The 18,713-nt window shown below is 41.7% G+C and overlaps 1 long non-coding RNA gene across 1 annotated transcript in view; it reads left to right on the top strand.

The window, feature by feature from the left end:
* The first annotated feature begins 8,370 nt into the window (after window positions 1–8,370).
* Window positions 8,371–18,713, top strand: part of LOC144340296 (uncharacterized) — a 71,723-nt gene continuing 61,380 nt past the window's right edge. The window contains exon 1 of the long non-coding RNA XR_013416235.1: window positions 8,371–8,523. This is a non-coding gene — a long non-coding RNA (uncharacterized LOC144340296). The remainder of the gene's footprint in view (window positions 8,524–18,713) is intronic.

Here is an 18,713-nt window from a genome sequence, read left to right on the forward strand (position 1 = left end):
TGCACAACAGCAAAAAATTTAGGTAATATAATTTAGTAAGTTATTGGTGAGATGAGTAAAGATGGTGATATAAGCTTTATTGACTAGCAACCATAAATAAATAACAGGTATATCTCAGGCAATGAATCTCAGAAGTGTTTCTTATCACTCATAACCACTTGGCAAGTGGTCTTTCTACTGTCCAATTGGTTGGGAAAAGTTTCCCTATTTAATTTTACATCCATCTTTATTTCCAGCTTTCTCATCTTTTGCTTGAACCATGCATATAAGCAGTGTGCCTTACTCAAGAAGCATTTTCTACATGAAGCAATTTGTGTATAGTTGATACCCAATTCAGATACATACATTGATTGAGGGCTTTTGTCTGAGGATTGTATTACTAGAATGTGCCTTAAAAAAAATCTATATACCACATCTGCTAGGATGACTATAAAAAAACAAAACCAGAAAACAACAAGCATTGGTGGGGATGTGGAAAACTAGAATTCTCATACATTGCTGGTGGGAGTGTAAAATGATGCAGTCCTCATAGAGAATATTATAGTTTGGTGGTTCCTCAAAGAGCTAACCACAGAATTATAGTATGACCAAGAAATTCCACTCTGAAAAAGAATTGAAAACAAGAACTCAAACACATACTTGTATGTCAATATTCATTGCAGCATTATTCTCAATAGCCAGAGGTGGAAACAACCCAATGATCTGGCAACAGATGAATCAATAAACAAATGTGGTACATATGTACAATAAAGTATTAGTCAACCATGAAAAGAATGAAGTTTTGATATATGCTACAATATGGAGGGAACCTAAATACATTATACATAATGAAATAAGTCAGACACAATAGGACAAATATTGTATAATTTCACTTATATAAAATATCTAGAATAGGCAAACTTACAAAAAGAACATAGATTAGAGATTACCAGTGGCCTAGGGGAGGGGGAATAGGGAGTTATAGTTTAATGGGTACAGAGTTTCTGTTAGGTGTGATTAAATAGCTGTGGAGAAAGATTGTGAAGATGATTGCATAATATGATGAATGTAAAATTAATGCCACTAAATTATTCACCAAAAATGGTTAAACTTACAAATTTTATTATATGTATTTTACCATAATAAAAAAAAAAACATTTACTTTAATCTTTCACATTGAAATGCGGCTATGGTTTGAGTTGGTCCCCTTCAAATCTCAATTGAAATTTCACCCCCAAGGTGCCGGTGTTGGCAGTGGGTCCTAGTGGGAGGTGTTTGGGTCATGGGGGAAAATCCCTCATGAATGGCTTGGTGCTGTTCTCATGGTAGTGAGTGACTCTCCCTCTGTCCAGACTGGATTAGTTCTCATGGGCATGTTCCCACAGGAGTGGGTTTTTATAAAGCCAGGATGCCCCTTGAGTTTTGTCTGTTTGCACATGTCTGCTTCCCCTTTGACCTTCTCCATCATGTTATGATGCAGCTCTAAAGCTCTTTCCAGAAGCCGAGCAGATGCTGGCACTATGCTTCTTGAACAGCCTGTAGAACTGTGAGTTAATAAACTTCATTTCCCTATAAATTACTCAAACTCATGTATTCTGTTATAGCAACACTAAATGGACTACGACACATAGTATTCCATTTTATAGTTTACAAAGGTTTGCCACATCTGATTTAATTCTCATATCCCCACAAAGTGGACAGAATATCTAGTATTCCCTGAATGCACTTGACCCCTACTTGCCCTGACCCTGCTTTAATGATGATAAAGCTGAAGTTTAGAGAACTTAGTGAGTTGCAGAGCCACATTGGTACGCAAGTCCTTAGACTCCCTGCTCAGAGTTCAAATGTTGATGCTCTTAGGAATTCAAGCGTTGGAAATTGTTCTGAGGTCACTGATCTGCGGGTGCCCTTATGTAAGCTGTCACTATAGACTTTTAGCCTCTGGTTAAGATTGGCCTCCACCTCACCTCCACTTTAGGCATCTGAATATCTGACTGAATGATTGTTTGGGGTGTCAAAACAGGCCTGGAAAGAGATTTAACTTCAGAGTTCAAGGTGCTCTATTCAATAAGATGAAGATGAACAGGAGAAGATACCCAAAATATTAAGTATTTATCTAGAGTAGATCCAATGACTCCCAATACTGGGGCACAATATGAATCAGCATGGGAAACTAGGACTTAAGACATCCTGGGAATTGTTGTTCAGGGTCTAAGACTTTAAGAGTCATTGGAAGCCCATTCTACCTATTTAATCCTCACAACAATGAGGGGAGGGAGAGGAGCAGGAACTGTTTTCCACATTTTATAGCTTAGGGAAGGTTAGCGCTTGTCTAAGGTCATACAATCAGAGGGTACCAAGATGAAAATAGAACTCAGGTGTCCAGACTTCTAGATCAGGGCTCTTTCCGTTAGGTTGCAGCTGACTACTTCTAGAAGACCAAGTCCAATGCCCAGTAAATGCCATGTAGAAGGCGGCTGTTACTATTCTAAGTTTCAGGCGGGGGATGGGGACGGCCAGGAGTGGAGTGTGGGGATGCCATCCAGGATATGGAGTCATTTTTCATGACTTATGCCACTCTAACTGGCATAAACAAGACATAGCTGAAGATTAAATGTCCTGAACATTATTAGTCCATTAGATTTCTTGACACCTTTTCCCGTAATGCTGTCTTGTTTACATTCCCAATCAGGTTTTGCTTATCAAGTTTCTAAAGTGTCCATGAGGAGTTGTCCTCTTCCTTACCAATACCCAAGGAGCAAATACTGGCTTGTATACTTTGGGAAGAAAAAAGATTTCTTTTTAATTGAAAGCTCAAGTTGCCAAGAAGAAATTGCTTTACCACCTCTACCCTTTCTTTGCGGTACCAACTTGTCCCAGTCTGCCCCACAACTTTCCTGGCTGAAAGTCTGTGTCCTCCCCTTAATCTAGGGAAAATTGGGGTGGTTGATCACCCTACGATGGACCTAATTTTCTTCACTCATTCCCCTCTCTGAATCCATACTCCTTCTGTTCCTATATTTAAGACTAGTTTTTGAGAACTGGATCCTGCTGGGGATGGGAGCATGGTCACAGCAAATAGGAATCTTAGGAGTTAGTCCTGGGCAGAGGGTGATGTGGTTTTTTTGGCTGTCCCAGTCTAGGCATGTTGTGTTGATTGTAAGCAGTTCCTTCTTCCTGCCTCTGCAGGTGATGAACCCTACTCTATAAAATGCTTTGTCCTCACTAGAAAGACATTCTGTGGCTCAATTCCATCTAACAAGGGCAGATGGATTGGTGAACTGGGCTTGATGATCTTTGCTCTGTAAGACGAGGAGAATCCACATGAAGCTGAAGTGCAGATATTTTAGGGCCTGAGCTTCCTGGGGTGAGACTTGAAAGGCTCCCAGGGAAGCAACAGAGTGGCTGTGGCTGGTCAGAGGCAAAACGATGACATCTTGGCGCCGTGCACTCTCGCCAGCAGGAAACTGGGACTAGCCCATGGCCCCAGGGAAAATTCTTAATATTGTCACTGTAGAACATTCTAGTAAAGCCAGACGGGAAACAATTACTGACAAGGTCAGTCTATGAAGTGAGGTAATTGAGAAGATTCAGCACAAACCAGTTTGTCCTTCATTTCTCTTGGCAAGGTAGATTTGATGATTTTGGCCGGCTTTACCCGGCTGGCGATTGTCGCAGCAGGTTGGGTGAGGCGCTGTGCTAGCAGAGAGGTCAAAGCACTGACTCACAGGCCTCCTTCTCAAGTGTCCCTATTTCCTTAGGAAGAAGAGTTCGCTGTCCATGGTTAGATCAGGCTGTCTTTCTGACCTGTCACAGGGTATTTGTTGTGCTGGATTTGTCGTTTCAGGGCGTGACTATTTGACAGTTTCGGAGGGGAGGACCACCTAGTAGCATTTCAGCTTTCACTGTCTCGCCAGGGGTTTTAATGATAGAGATGAATTCACTGCATGTGTGCACGGGGCTTATGTAAGCTGTAAGCAGTAGCGCAGAGTGGAGAATGGGAAGACATGCGGGGGCGGCACCGCAGTGCAGATCAGAGCTTGGAGAGCTGGGCTGAGTTCGCAGCACATGGAGGTGCAGCGACTGCAGGCTGCAATGCAGAGCCAGTCAGAGAGCCTGCAGCAGGGGCGGAGGGGGCAGCTTAGGAGCTTCTAGGGGTGGCACTGGGGCATAAAGCCCTAATTTGGCCCTGTTCAGAGGGGGAGGGCTGGGAATGGTGGGGAAAACTGCCCTACTGGGGCTTGTTTGTGACAATGGGTGGGGTATGAAGTGTGGGAGGTTGCTGAGGAGACAGAGGGGAGAGAGAAAGGCCAGAGACCCTGGAGCTGCGGTGGAGGAGTGCGGTATTAAAGCAGCAGTCCCCTGTAACTGATTAGCTGAACAATTTCACTTTATGGGCTTCTCCTTTTTTGTCTGCTCAATCTACTTCCTCCCCACCGTTCCTGCTGCTCCCCCGCCGCCCTCCGAATTCTTTCTTCTTTATAATCCCTGCCAGACTCCTCCCCATCTTGGACTTTCCTAAACCATGGCATACAGCTGCCCACCCCAGCACCTAGCACATAACACTTTTCCTTGATGTCTCAGTGGGGTGATGGGCAGATATTTCTGCTGGAGTCATCATGTTTGAGGATGCCCAGGATCTCAGCTGAGTGGCCACCTCCATGTAACACCAGTCTACCCCAATCCCACTATCTTTATTTGAGCTTATTCTGCGTAAGGAACTGGGCTAGGTCCTTCAGGGAATGTTGCTGCCCTCTCGGGCTTGCAGGATAATGGTAAGAAATAGGACAAGAGCTCAGATAAATAAAGCATCCAGCCGAACATGGTACCTGAACACCTTGAGAAAGATGCAAAGTACGTGTGTGTGTGTGTGTGTGTGTGTGTTTTCTATAGGTTCAAATACCTAACATCTCTTTCTTTCCAGCTGATTTACTGCTTTGCAGGAACAGTATATGGATTACTTTTTTTTCTAATCTCTAAATCCGATGGGGTTTTCAATAGGGCAAAGGCTGGAGGTATATCTGTTTCTGTCCAACTTCAATATATTTACTCTCTTTTTGATGTAGCAGAGAAAGCTTGCCTTTAAAATCAGACAGACCTGGCTGTAAATCTTGGCACTGCCACTTACATGCTTTGTGATGTGGGGCAAGTAACCCCACTTGCCATCTGTTTTTGCATCTGTAAAACAGGGATTAAATAAAAAGTGGTTAAGGAGCACAGGCTCTGGGGTTAAACTGTCTGGGCTTGCATCCAGAATCCACCAAATACTGTATGATCTTGGACAAGTTGCTTAACTTCCTGGTGCGTCAGTTTCTTCATCTCAAATATGGGAATAATAGTAGCACCTATCTCATAAGGTTACTGTAATAATGCAGTATGTCAATACATGCAGAGAGCTTAAAATAGTGGCTGGTATAGAGTAAGTGTCTTCTAATAATGATGGACTCAATATCAGTTATATCACAAGGATGCTGTGAGATATAAGTTAAATAACATACATAAAAATATCTGGAAAATACATATGAATATCTCTCAATATCTTCTTCCCTTATTTATCATGAGTTGGAAACCACATAAAAACCTCCTGTTCTAACATTCTGTAGCACATAATTTAGTCTAATATGAACAGATTTTTTTCTTTTTTGCCACTTTTCTTTAAAAAAAATGGAAACTTAAGTTGACATAGTGAGTGATTACTAATATGATATAATAACTGTTAACATTAAGTCAGAAAGTTATGCTAAAGTGCAATTTTCCAAAAGGTAAAATCATGACTCACGTGTAAATGTAACGTGAATAAATGTCAAAAATTTTACTTAACCCATTAATTAATTAGGGAATGAGTAAGATGCTAAAATGAGTTCAAGGAGAATTTGAAGAATAACACACACACACACATACACACACACACACACTCAGGAGTGCTGAAATGAATTTGCTAAAAAGATAAATGACGAGTTAATGGGTGCAGCACACCAACATGGCATATGTATATATATGTAACAAACCTGCACGTTGTGCACATGTACCCTAGAACTTAAACTATAATAATAATAAAAAAACCCAAAAATGATAGAAAACTGATTAATAGCCTGCAATGCAATAAAGTCAAATGTTTGGCGTTAACTTGTTTTACAGGATGAAAATCAATCAAATTCTACCAATCTACCTGCATTTCTTTAGATAAGAATAATTTACTTTTCTCTCAATTTTCTAAAACTTAAATTCTATTCCTTCAGGGTTGTAACATTAGCTAGTGAATGAAAACAGTCAAAGGTGCACACCCTGTGGAATCAGATGACCCCCGAGAGTCTGCTAGCCAGTGCTCATCCCCTCACTGAAAGGGCCCCCAGAGCCTCATAATTCAAGGCAAATCAAAGAGAAAATACCTTTGGAGTTAGAGATAGGGGAGTTTAATTTGTGAAAAGTATACTTGTCAGTTGATTCTATAACATAAGGAGAATCTGCATTTGTGTTGTTACCTTGTCACACACCTTGGATTCCTAGGTTCAAGACTACCATCCCTAAGATGTGAGATATCTGTAGAGGCCACTGAAGTGACGGCTGGTGCCAGAGGCTGCTTTTTGCTGACTGACTTATCAGAGAGACTGCATGGCCTGATAACTCCTCTTCCAGTGGCATTGCAGGCTTGAGAGAGAAATCAGGCCACAAGTCTCCAGGGCCTGCAATAGGAAACCCAAGAGGGGTGGGGAGATCCAGACCCCAGGTAGCAGGTTGATGGATGCTAATCTGCTGGGCCACAGTTCAGGGTATCTCTCTCTTCTGACTTCTTTCTGGGGCTCCCAGGAGTGCCCATCACAACTCCTTGAGCCATATTCATATTAACATGTTCAGTCTCTATCATAAAGTAGCAGAAAATCTCTCTGACTTTTTAAACCACTGTGGGTGTAATCATGGGCTAGTGGAGATGCCTAGAATGAGCATGATTAGGACTCCCTGGAAAGTTTTCTCCAAGAACTCAGGCTGAGTGTGTCCTTACTTTCCAGAAGGGAGTCAGCTATGTTCCTCAAAGCACGGCCTGAGAGCCCCCTAACTGTCAATCACTTTGAATGTTACCTCCAAACTCATGCGGATGAGGACACTTAAATAATCAGTGGGCCACATGCTCTCTTTTCTCCTTTTTTTGGAGCTCACATCAGCCAGTTTCTCAGTCACCAATGGGAGGAGGAAGGGTGAGGGAGAGACGGCAGACACAGAGGCTCTTGGTTTGAGATACTGGGTGATATGGTAAACTGACCACAGAGCTCCTCTATTCCTTTTGAGTTTAGGGGAACCAGGGAGAAGTGAGGGAAAACACAGTAGAGTAAATCAAGTATGATTTATTCATGGACTGGCAAGGAGCTCTCTCTTCTTTGCTTGGGCCACATAATTAAGTCTAATTAATGGAAAGTGATTGTAGAGGGAGTTCAGAGCCTATTTCCAGTTGTCATTACCCAAAGACAGCAATCAAAATGTAGATGAGCTTTCTCTATGTTACCCTGGGAGGGAAACACAGCTTCTTGATAATGAAGGGGAAATGGCAAATGGATGCTGCTTGTGGCTTCCCTATCCACAGTGGCTGCCAGGGTGATGGTGTGGGATGGAGGACCAGCAGGCCCACTTTGTGTTCTGAAATGATGCCACCCTGTCTCCTCTGTCTGCTTTCTGCCAGGACAGCCTGAGTGCTGCACTACTGCTCTCTTCTCACACTGCTGGGAGACAGGGAAGAGGCGAAGGAGTCTTGTTTCTTCCTCCCTTCACCCCAGCCTCAACAAAGATGAGCCGCTAAGTAGCTTTCCCCCAAAGTACACCAGACAATCGGGATTTTTAACCAGAAAGGGCACTTTGGAGCATTGCAGTTTGGCAGCATTAGAGATCCACTCTCATTATGACCTTCAATCTCGATAATTAGAGCCTTCTCATCTAACTAAACAAAGAAGATCTGGGGCAGCATGGGACGGAATTAGAAATAACCACCAGGAGATCCGAGCCCAGCCTGAGGAGGACAGCCCGGTGCTATAACCCAAATGGGAGAAAACGGATCGGATGGAGGCAGACATCTTCCCTATCTGCATTTGTTTTTATTATTTTTGAAAAACAGAAAAATGACTCCCAACAAACCCCTCTGAAAACAAATCAGCCTGGGATGAAATTTCCAGTGCACCTCCTCCCCTGACAGGATCATAAATTAACCCTGGGCGGCAGCAGCTGCTGGGGCATCACTCTGGCCGCTTCCAGCCTGTCCCAGGAGAGCCCCCTACAGCCCCTCCCTCCCCACCTATGTCAGCGCCGCTAAATTTAGCTCTTCCAGCATGTGCACAGTTTATATTTAGTGCCTAAAAGTCAGAGTTCAATGTACAATTCATCAAGTCATCAATCATCCCTCTATCCAAGCGACACATTATAGAAAAATCCTTTCAAAAGACTCGCTTGCTCTCCACAAGGGGTAGAAGCCATTCTAAGAAGGAATTCACTGGGCCAGAGGGGTTTTCTCCTCACCGTGGTGTGTGAGGAGTGCCTGAGAATGCCAAGCCTGGAGTGGGGGTGAGTGGATGGGGAAAGAAGAGAGGGAGGGGGAGGACTCAGAGAGTGGACAGCAAGCCCCACTACACTCAGTCTGTCCCTGCTGAAATTCAGGCTGCTGGCTGTGGGTCTTAAGGCCCCTGCTTAGATGTCCCTTCCTGTTGGCAGCTTGCCTTGAGACCCTGCAAACAAATTAGGAGCCACCCGCTGCACACAGTGTTTTCTCTGCCACTCTCAATAGCAGCAAACAAATCTCCGAGGATGTTGCTGAAATGCAGGTTCCCATTTGGTATGTTCCTGCCTGCACTTCTAACAAGCTCCCATGAGATTCCCAGGCTGCAGGCAAAGTCCACAGTTGAGAGGCAAGGGCTCTGCTATAATCGCCTGGCAATGTGCTATCTTCTGTCACAGACCGTAAACTCCCTGAGGACATTGACCTCACATGCCCCTGATACAAAGTCAGTGCTCAATAAATATTTTTCATGTATGAAAACAGGGATCTGACTCCTCAGGAAGGTCTTCTAAAGCCGTCTCCTATTTTGGTTCACTAGCAACAGGAGCAGCTAAAACGTATAGGACTTTATCATTTAGAAAGCATTTTGAAATTTACTTTAATCCTTATGGTCACCTCATGAAATATTATTGTTGTTGTTGTTATCTTAAAGTAATTTTCTAATAGAAAAAAACCTGAGAGAAAGTAAACGATTTAGCAAAAATCACACAGCTTCAAAGCACAGAGTCAAGAATCAAATTCTGGTCTTCCGGCTCAAAAGCCCAGTCAGGGAGCCCAGTGGTGCTGTGGATGTGCCCTTGGCCAGGGATGGGAGAATGTGCCTCCTCCAGAGCATGGCCCGAGAGTGAGGCAGCTTTGAGTCTTCTTTGGGGTCCTCCAGAGACTCTGGAAAGGAGCTTAGGCCTGAAGCAATGTCCATGGAAGGGGGCCAGAGCTCTTGCTGATCTCAAGGAGTAAAAGGCTTGGGTAGGGCAGTGGAGGGGCTGCTCTGGGGCAGAGCTGATGCCAGGCTGACCAGCTGCAGCAAGCTCAGATGTTCCCTCAGGGGCTAAGCGTGTATGTTCATGGCTGAAGGAGGATGTTAGGTAAGGAGAAAGCTGGCAGGTCTTCATTTATACCACGCCCCACAGCTACCACCATGATTGCAGGGCAATGGAACTGTACCCAAGTGAGGGAGAGATCCCAGTACATGGACAAGAAGGCTTGTGTTCATGGATTTCAGTTCAGGCCCTGAGCTGCTCATGCTCTCTCACCCAGAGATCTCCCTTTCAACAGAATCAACAATGAGTACCACAGCTGGGGGTGTGGCATCAAAGCACAACTGGGGCTGGTGTGGAGAGGCTGTATTTTCCTGCTTTTAAGGGGCAACCCAAGAGACAGGTGGTTGACTGAATCCATGTAGGGTTCAGGGTAACAGTGAACTGACAACAGAGAGTGGTGAAAGAAAATGCACCATAAAATTAAGGAGATGTTTTAATTGAGGCTATTGAAATAGGAAGAATGTTCATTAATAAGCAATGTCTCAGAGAAAAGAAAGGAAAACCCAGGGTTTTGTAAAGGCAGATAAATGAAAGCATCATAAGAAAGGGTTTTATCTTGGAATATTCAGGATATCGCAGGGCAGGGGTGTCCTTTGCAGTTAGCTATTTTGGAAACACGAAAGGGTAGAGGTTTCAGAGAATATAAAGAGGGGAATATTCTGAATCTTTGCTGTTTTCCAGGACCACAGGGATCAGATGAGTTTCAACACTATCAGAGTATAAGGCAATCATTGTTAGGTGTGGGGTGGGAATGGCTGTGGGACAGGTGCAGGCCAGGAGTGTATCAAGAACTTAGATAATTGGGAGGCCTCTGTGGACCAGTGTCTCCTGGAAACAGTAGGATGGTGGAGCTGGCATGAGCCCACTCTCAAGAATTGATTGTTAAATATACAACAATATTGTGACAAAGATTATTTGCTTGGCCACACTTTAGTCAGGCTTCTGAAGCTTCTCCTAGGCCTATTCGTGTATTTCCCTTGTAAAATCCAGTCTTGGCAAAGAGCCCTGCTAAGCTAGTTTAGCAACAATCTACCACCCCACATGTCTGATCAAATTCCTCTTTCTTCACCATCCCTGAGGTAATGCCGGATCACCCTAGCCTATCTTCAGGAAACATTTTGTTAGGTAGGCTTAGCCAGAATCCCCCTTACCCCTGATGTTTCCTCTCAATAATTTTTCATTTAATAGCTCTGATCTTGATCGCATTTGCCCAGGCTATATTCCGAGTTAAGCCTCATCTCCCCTCTTCACTGTAAGACCCTGTTGCAGTGGTCCCTACTACCTACAGTGAAGGTCTTGAATAAAATCGTTCTTGCTGTGATAAAGAGTATCATTGAACACTTTTTTCTTTAGCAATTGTGAAGTGGCTGTTAAACCACTGGCAGTTTGAAATTGGATGGTGAGAGTATTTATACCATGAAAATTGGCAAACACTGTAAATCAGGTTTCCTCTATTGTCCACACACCCAAATTGCTGGTCACACATTTATCAGTATACCACCACCCAGAAATCCCGGTGGAGGAGGCAAAATTTGAAATCAACTGGAAAGTTGGATTAAAAAAAAGTATCTTGTATTTCTCCTCCACAAGCCAGTGCCAGGAAACAGAGGGTTAAACTTGCAATTCTTAAACTCCAAAACTAAGTACCCTGAATTGAAATAGAAATAAATTAAAAGTTGCTATAAGTAAGGACAGATAGATATAGTCTGAACAAGGATTTTTATTTTCTTTTTTGAAATAGGACAGAAGAATTGCCCCAGAAAATTTGTAACACATAGATACAGTACCCATGCATCATTCTATCATACAGGGAATTCTGTTTAACATGTTTTCTGAGTATCGACAATCTGGTGATTATGAGATTTATAGTGACTTCTGAATTTTCAAATAAAAAATAAGCTTCTTATTGTTTGACTCTTGTATATTTTGTGGTATTATTATTTTCTAAAAGTGTGTATAGTAACATCTACTTTTTTTAAAAAAAAACAAATTTTGGTTAACTCGTATGTTGAATTACTCAAGCAATCAAGAATGGATAAAAACATAGCTTAGTACAGGCCTGAAGAAAAATCCATGTTATGTTATATTAGAGTAGGATACTCAGTTCTTCTAGTGCATATCCTTCTTTAAGGTGATTCTATAATTTAACCTCTAGCCTTATCATCCTTTTACCCTGACAAATTCTTTGCATCATAGTTCTGTCTTCCAAGATGCATTTAATTGTCTCCCCGCCCCCGCCTCTTTTTCTTTTCCTTTTTTGAGACAGAGTCTCACTCTGTCACCTAGGCTGGAGTACAGTGGCACAATCTCGGCTCACTGCAACCTCTGCCTCCCAGGCTTATGAGATCCTCCTGCCTCAGACTGCTGAGTAGCTGGCATTACAGGCATGTGCCATCACACTCAGCTAATTTTTTTGGTATTTTTGTTAGAGACAGTGTTTCACTATGTTGCCTAGGCTGGCTTCAAACTCTTGAGCTCAAGGAATCCACCCACCCTGGCCTCCCAAAGTGCTGGGATTACAGGTGTGAGCCACTGCACCCAGCCCAGTTCTCCAGTTTTTTCATAAGAACTGTTGAATTGAGGGTGATCAGAGAGAAGAGTAGAATTATATTTGGGCAAACCTACTTCTCCTACTGACACAAAAGTGAAAAGAAACCCCTCAAAGTGTATATCAAATTCAGAATTATGCTTTGCAGAATAAATAGAAGTTAGCTAGACAAGGGAGGAGAAAGGGATTCCAGTAAAGGAAATAGCATTTGGTTATGTCCTTGTACTATAAGGCATTCACTGTTGTCTTGATTGAAATATGAATAGGTTTGAGATGGGACAAAGATGCAGTAAAATGAGGAGGAAGAAGAGCAGTTAGGCAGTGATCACATCATTCAGAGCCTTGTGGGTTAATCTTACTTGTGAACTTGAGCTTTATTCTGAAAGCTCTGGGGAGTTCTCCAAGAACTGGAATCAGGGCAAGGGGAGTGGTATGTTTTCAGATTGTTGGAGGATGACCCAGGAAGCTGTATATTAGGGAGGGATGGCAGAAAGTGCTGAGGACCTGAACTAAGATTAGCAGAGGGTCAGGGATTCTCAAGAGATTCTAAGGAGGAAGTATCTACAGGTCTTGGTGAAATGACTGATTGGTTGACTGGTCATGGGAATTGAGAGAGAATAAGGAATAAAAAGATTCAAAGGTTTCTGCATCTAAAGACTGAATGGGTAGCATAACATTAGCCAAGACCGGGACTACAAGAGGATTTTTGAGTAGATGCATTCAACCTGTATCTGGTGAAGAACATCCTTGGGCAAAACTGCCAACTTCTTATAATTTTTTATTCTCTTTATTAACTTGTTATATTTCAATAGTAACATGGCTTAAGCTGCCTGTCTTCATGATGGCTAATTATGGGCATATGTTAATTAAGGGTATAAAGCAAATATTATATGACTAAGAATGAATCAGGGTAAGTCTGTATAATAGTGAAAGCCTCCATTGCAGCTAGCCTTGTTCAGCTGAGTGATGAACTGACTAAGTCATCAGCCCACTCATCTGATTTTCACTGACTGCTGTATAATCTTTTTGAGAATCACTTAGGCATTCTTAAGCTTCTATTTGTAATTAAATAATTTTAAATAATTATTTTATTGATTAACTTTTTAAAATAGCAATGCAAACAAATGGCATTACTGTTTTTAATAAAATGAACTCACTGGAACTCATTTTTGAGCTCCAAAACATTGATATTCCTTAATATAATAGAGCCCTGATATTAAGTTAGAATATGTGCTCCATAGCCATAATATGGAATATTATTTTTTAGGAAGAAAATCCATTAAGAATTGAATTCTGTTTTAATGTAATAATATTTGTTTACTAAGAATTTGATATTGATTTAAAAATGCATTAACTTAGTCAATGAAAGTGAAAATTTTGAAAGTGGAACTTTCTAATCTGCTGAGTCTGCACATCATCATTGGCTTTTACCCCCACTACCTGCAAGCTTATCTGCATCAGTCTTTTCCTCCTTTTCTGCCTCATTAGAATGCACACACCACCTCCTGTCTGAAGCTGTCCTTTTCAACTGAGCCTCCAAGTTCTTATCTCCTTCTGCTTCCTCTGAGGCCATTCGATATCTCTCTCTACTGTATCTTCAATCTCTCTTTCTAGTAACTACCTTTAACATGAAAGTATGCTCACCTTTGTTCCATCTTATGGGAAAAATCTCTGGCAGGTCTAAGCCACCTTCATCTACTGTCCTGTTTTTCCCTTCTGTTCACAGCCACATTTCTCAAAATAGTAGTTTGTCCTCATTGTCCCCACTTTATCATCTCTAATTAACTCTTCAACCAATAAGATTTTCATTCCCAGTAATGCTCTGAAACTACCCTTATTATCTGGGCAGCCATTGGAGGGTTATAAACATAGAGATGACATGATGTGGCTTATGTTTTGTCAGGACTACCCTGAAAGGTGCAAGTAGGAAAGCATGGAGACCTACTAGATTGTTATTAAAATAGTGCTTATAAGATGCAATGGTGTCTTGGACTAAGATGGTAGCAATGAGGATAATGAGAAGTGGTCAGATATGGGGGATGTTTTGAAGGTAGAGTTGACAGAACTTCAGATGAAGTAGAGATTGAGTTTGAGACAAAGGGACGAGACAAGGGTGATTCCAAGGTTTTTACCTGAACAAAGAAAAATGGGAAAATGCCAGTCAATGCTATTCTGTTATGTTGGGCTGTCATACAGATTATCTTAATGCCCCACTGCAGATGGTAAGGACATTGGATTTTACTCTGAGTGACATAAGAAGTATAGAGATTTTTGAGAAGGAGAGTGACATGATTTGACTAACATTAAAAAAAATTACTTTGGTTTCTGATTACAGAATAGGCTATAAGTGAACAAAGATGGAAGAAAGGTGATTAATGAGGCAGCTTTGCAGTAATGCAGGAAAAAGATGATGGTGGCTGGAGCCAAGGTGGTAGCAGTCCAAGTAGTGAGATGTGGTCATATTCTGGTGATAATTTCAGAGAAGAACTGACATAGTATGTTGTTATGGGGGTTAACAGGAGAAGAAGAATCAAGGATTACTTTAAGGTTTTGGCCTGAGGAACTAAAAGTTTCAGGACAGGAAGGGAAGTTAAAGAGCTCATTTTTTGGAATGATAAATTTGAAATGCTTATTAAAAATCCAAGTGGAGATATTGACTGGCAATTGTATTTATAAGGCTGGTGTTCAGAGGAGGGATTAAGCTAGACATATGAATTAGGGAATCATCATCATAGACATGGTATCTAAATCTACAAGACCGGGGGAAGATCACCAAGAAAGTGAGTATAGACGCTGAGCATCTGAAGAATGTGTGGTCCTGGTCCTGTACACATTTAGATGGCAGGCATATAAGTAGGAACTGATAAAGAAAATTGAGAAGGAGCAGCAAATGAAGTAGGTAGAAGGCCAAGAAAGAATGATATTCCAGGAAAAAAGTACTTCAGGAAGGAAATCATGATCCTCAGAGTCAAATGCTGCAGTTGAGTGCAATGGAATATGGTAATTAAGCCCTGAATTTGACTATCTGTATGTGTCGTAGGTGGTGAGGAGAGAGCATGAAGACTTTTGCAAGAGAAGTTTTAAAGGTGTACTGGGAGGGAAAGTTTGATTGGAATGGGTTCAAGAGAGAATGGAAAGAACAGAAGGGAAGACACCAAGTATAGACAACTTCTGATGATTGTTGAGAAACAGGGCAACAGTCGGAGGCAAAAGTGGGTTTGAGAGATGGGGTTTAAAATGAGATAAACAGCAGTGTGTTTGTATGCAGATAGGATAATTCATTATGTAGTAAAGAGATGAAACATTGGAGGGAACAAAATCCTTGAGAAGGTATGAGGGAATGGAGCTCAGAGCACAAATATCGGAGTTGACTTCAGCTAGGAGCACGGAGTTCATGCATTGTAACAAGAGTTAAGAGAGTGCATGTAGGTAGACTGGTAGATGGGAGCACATGGATGTTCTGTTATCAGCTGTGAATATAAGATGAGGAATTGTATGTTTGAAGTGGGAGGAAAAGGTGTGAAATTCTTGTCTAGAAGAGAGGGAGATTGAATGAATTAGAGATATATAATAGGACGAGAGGGTACCACAAAAGGACTCAGGGAGGTTAGTGGCTGTGCATTGAAAGTGACAACAGTTAGCCTGGCTGTGTGTTTTCTCTAGCTGGGGTGGAAGTTCAGAGAGGAAAGGGTGCACCAACATCTCTCTTCTTTTCCTTATTTTTTCTTGCAGCACACAAAACTCTTGAAACTCTTGGCTGTTTGCTGCAAGCTTTGAGTTCAATCCTGGATGAGAGCTGGGGGTTGAAGACAGACAGCACTTTCTTTGGAATGTCTGCTCTTCCTGCCAGTCAGCATTCATCTGGCAGGCTGGCCTTTGACTGCACTGGTATTTTAAGCATTTGAATGTGTTCTAAGCCAGTCTGGCAGAAATTCTATGCAAGTCAAGCCACTGCCCTTTACACCAGAAGGAACTTAGGGACCCTGGAAATCCTTAGTCAACAGAGTCTGGTTTGAACTGCAATGAAATCCATTTGCCCAGGGACACTAATAGACACAATTCAGAGGTAAACAGATTTGGAGCTTTCATTTAAGAAAAAAAGAATGTCAAGGAAGGAAGCATCTGGGAAAGGAATAAAGTTTGGCTATGACAAACAAAATAGGCTTCAGATAAAATGGTCTCCCCTGACCCAAAAATAAAGCACATAAAGTAGATAGGATAGGTGGTCAACCTATAACCTGTCACCTATATATGTACTGATGTCCTCATCTCTGTGAGCTGGGAGTTATAATAGAAATTACATTATAGGGTAGTTTTCTATTAATACCTGAAAAGTACTTAGAACATTATTTGACAGAATAAAGCTCAGTAAATGCTAAAAAACATAATAGTACTGATAAATAATTGTTATTATTTTATTATTGTGCCTTGGCTAGTGCTGAGCTGCTTCTTGTTTCTGTGCCTTATTTAGGCTGTGAAGAAAATCTTATCTAAATAAACAACAAAAATTAATAGATTCATTAATATGGCTCCTGTACAAGGATGACATCCACATCTGTAGAGGACATCACAAATGTGATGTGGAGATAATGTCAGGTAGTAAGAAGGTTCATGGTTTTGAGCCAAAGACCCCCTCAGTCAGCCCAGGCATTTAGCCAAGTTGCTTAACCTTCAAGAACCTTACTTCTTTGATGGAGAAGATGATATTAATTTTTGAGATTTTTATCAGAGTTAAATAAATCAATATATATAGAATGTACCTTGAACAGTGTCAGGTACATAGGATGCATTCAACAACGTTAGGTATGATTATTAATAATTCTGGTGAATCCTCAGTGGGAAAAATCCTTCCTGTTCTTCTTTAGGTACAGAAATCCTCTCCACCTTTTCAGGACCAGCCTCTGAAAGAATCCTGTCCAGATTCCTCTAGTTTCTTCCGTTGGACTTCTGTTACACTTTGTTCATGCTTTTGTTGCATCATTTTTCCCCTCGGTTAATTTTGAAAGTCTTTTTCCTTGTATGTCTCTTGAGCTAGAGTTAATATTTTTTTTTTAATACACCTATAGGCTTCTTACAACTCAGCAGAGAGGCTAGGATGTAGTAAGCATCCAACAAATATTTATAGAATTAATTGAGAGTTCTCTCTAATCTTCAAAGCAGGGAAACTGATCTACATTTAGAAGAAACTCCCTCCCCCTCTTTCTTCAAATTTTTCCTATCAGAATTATGGGAACAATATAGAGTAGTGACTGAACATATGGTCTCTGAAGTCAGTAGACCTCTTCTGAAATTCCATTTCAGCAACTGGCATAGCATTGCAAGGAAGGAGGGATATACAAAATGCAACCAGAGCATAGTAGAAAGCTAGCATTTACTAGTCTCACTTGATGTTGGAGCACAAGTATGTCATACCTGGCTCCAGTCAAGAAAAGATCACTGTCCAGGCATGACAAAAGAAACAAACTGTTCCTAGGTTGTCTCCGTTACTTCCTGCACCAGCTGATCAAAGTTATGAGAGCAGGTGAGTGTTCAGTAAAGACGCAAAAAAATGGATCCTACTTCCTTGCCAGGGATAAGATAGCATGTTACGAAAGTATCACTTAAAACTCTGAGGACAGGCATGAGTCATCAGCTCTCTAGTTACTGAAAGCATCTCAGACTTGGTGTAGGAAAGTGGCCGCGAAAGGGAAGGTCGGCCAGAGGAGGGCCTCTTAGTCACTCAAGCTGCTGCTGGGCTCTTCTCTGCCACTGGCTGCACTCATTTGATCGGCATCCAAGAAGAAAGGAACCGAAGCTATAACACACATGTCAGTGCAGTGTAATGGAAAGAAAAGTAGATTCAAATCCTGGGCTTATCACTTACTAACTATGTGGCTTCTTTAAGTTACTTAATCTCTGTGAATATCATTTTCCCAAGGATGGTTGAGAGAATTAGAGATGATGTAATATACCTACTATGTACATGCTAACTGGTAACTTCATCATTACCGTGCACCTGATTCTTTCAAATTAGAGATGCGTAATCAAATCTAACTGAGCATAAACAAAACCAATTTCAGTTGAAAGATTCTGGCTATTCCTAGTTTGGGGTGTGGCCCTCCTGAGACTGTGCCTAGATCAAAATCTCATGAGACCATAAAGTTGGTTTCTTTCTATTCTGGGTCTACTTGCTGTACCCCAAATCTCAGCTTAGAATAGTCTTGAGATTGTTTTTAGGGGTATGAGCTGAGGCGTGGGAAGATAGCAATACCCACTTGCTCCTTCTGTGGAGAAAATTGCTCAAGGGCACACGTCCCACTGATGGTGGATTAGTGATGTCATCTTCCTTCAAGAAGGACAACGCTATTAATATTGCAATGATTCAAACTGTAACTCCAGGCCTACAGGCATTTGACAAAGGGAAAGGGTAGGAATAAATGTAAAAGAATATGGAGTGTGGTAGAGAAGGACTAAGACTTAGATGGATTTTTGCTGTTGTTGTTTTATTTTATTTATTTATTTTTTTGAGACAGGCTGTAGTGTAGAGGCACAATCTCAGCTCACTGCAACCTTCGCCTCTGCCTCCCGGCTTCAAGTGATTCTCCTGCCTCAGCCTCTAGAGTAGCTGGGA

Source organism: Macaca mulatta, chromosome 1 (assembly GCF_049350105.2).
Source record: "Macaca mulatta isolate MMU2019108-1 chromosome 1, T2T-MMU8v2.0, whole genome shotgun sequence".
Taxonomy (NCBI): Eukaryota; Metazoa; Chordata; class Mammalia; order Primates; family Cercopithecidae; genus Macaca; species Macaca mulatta.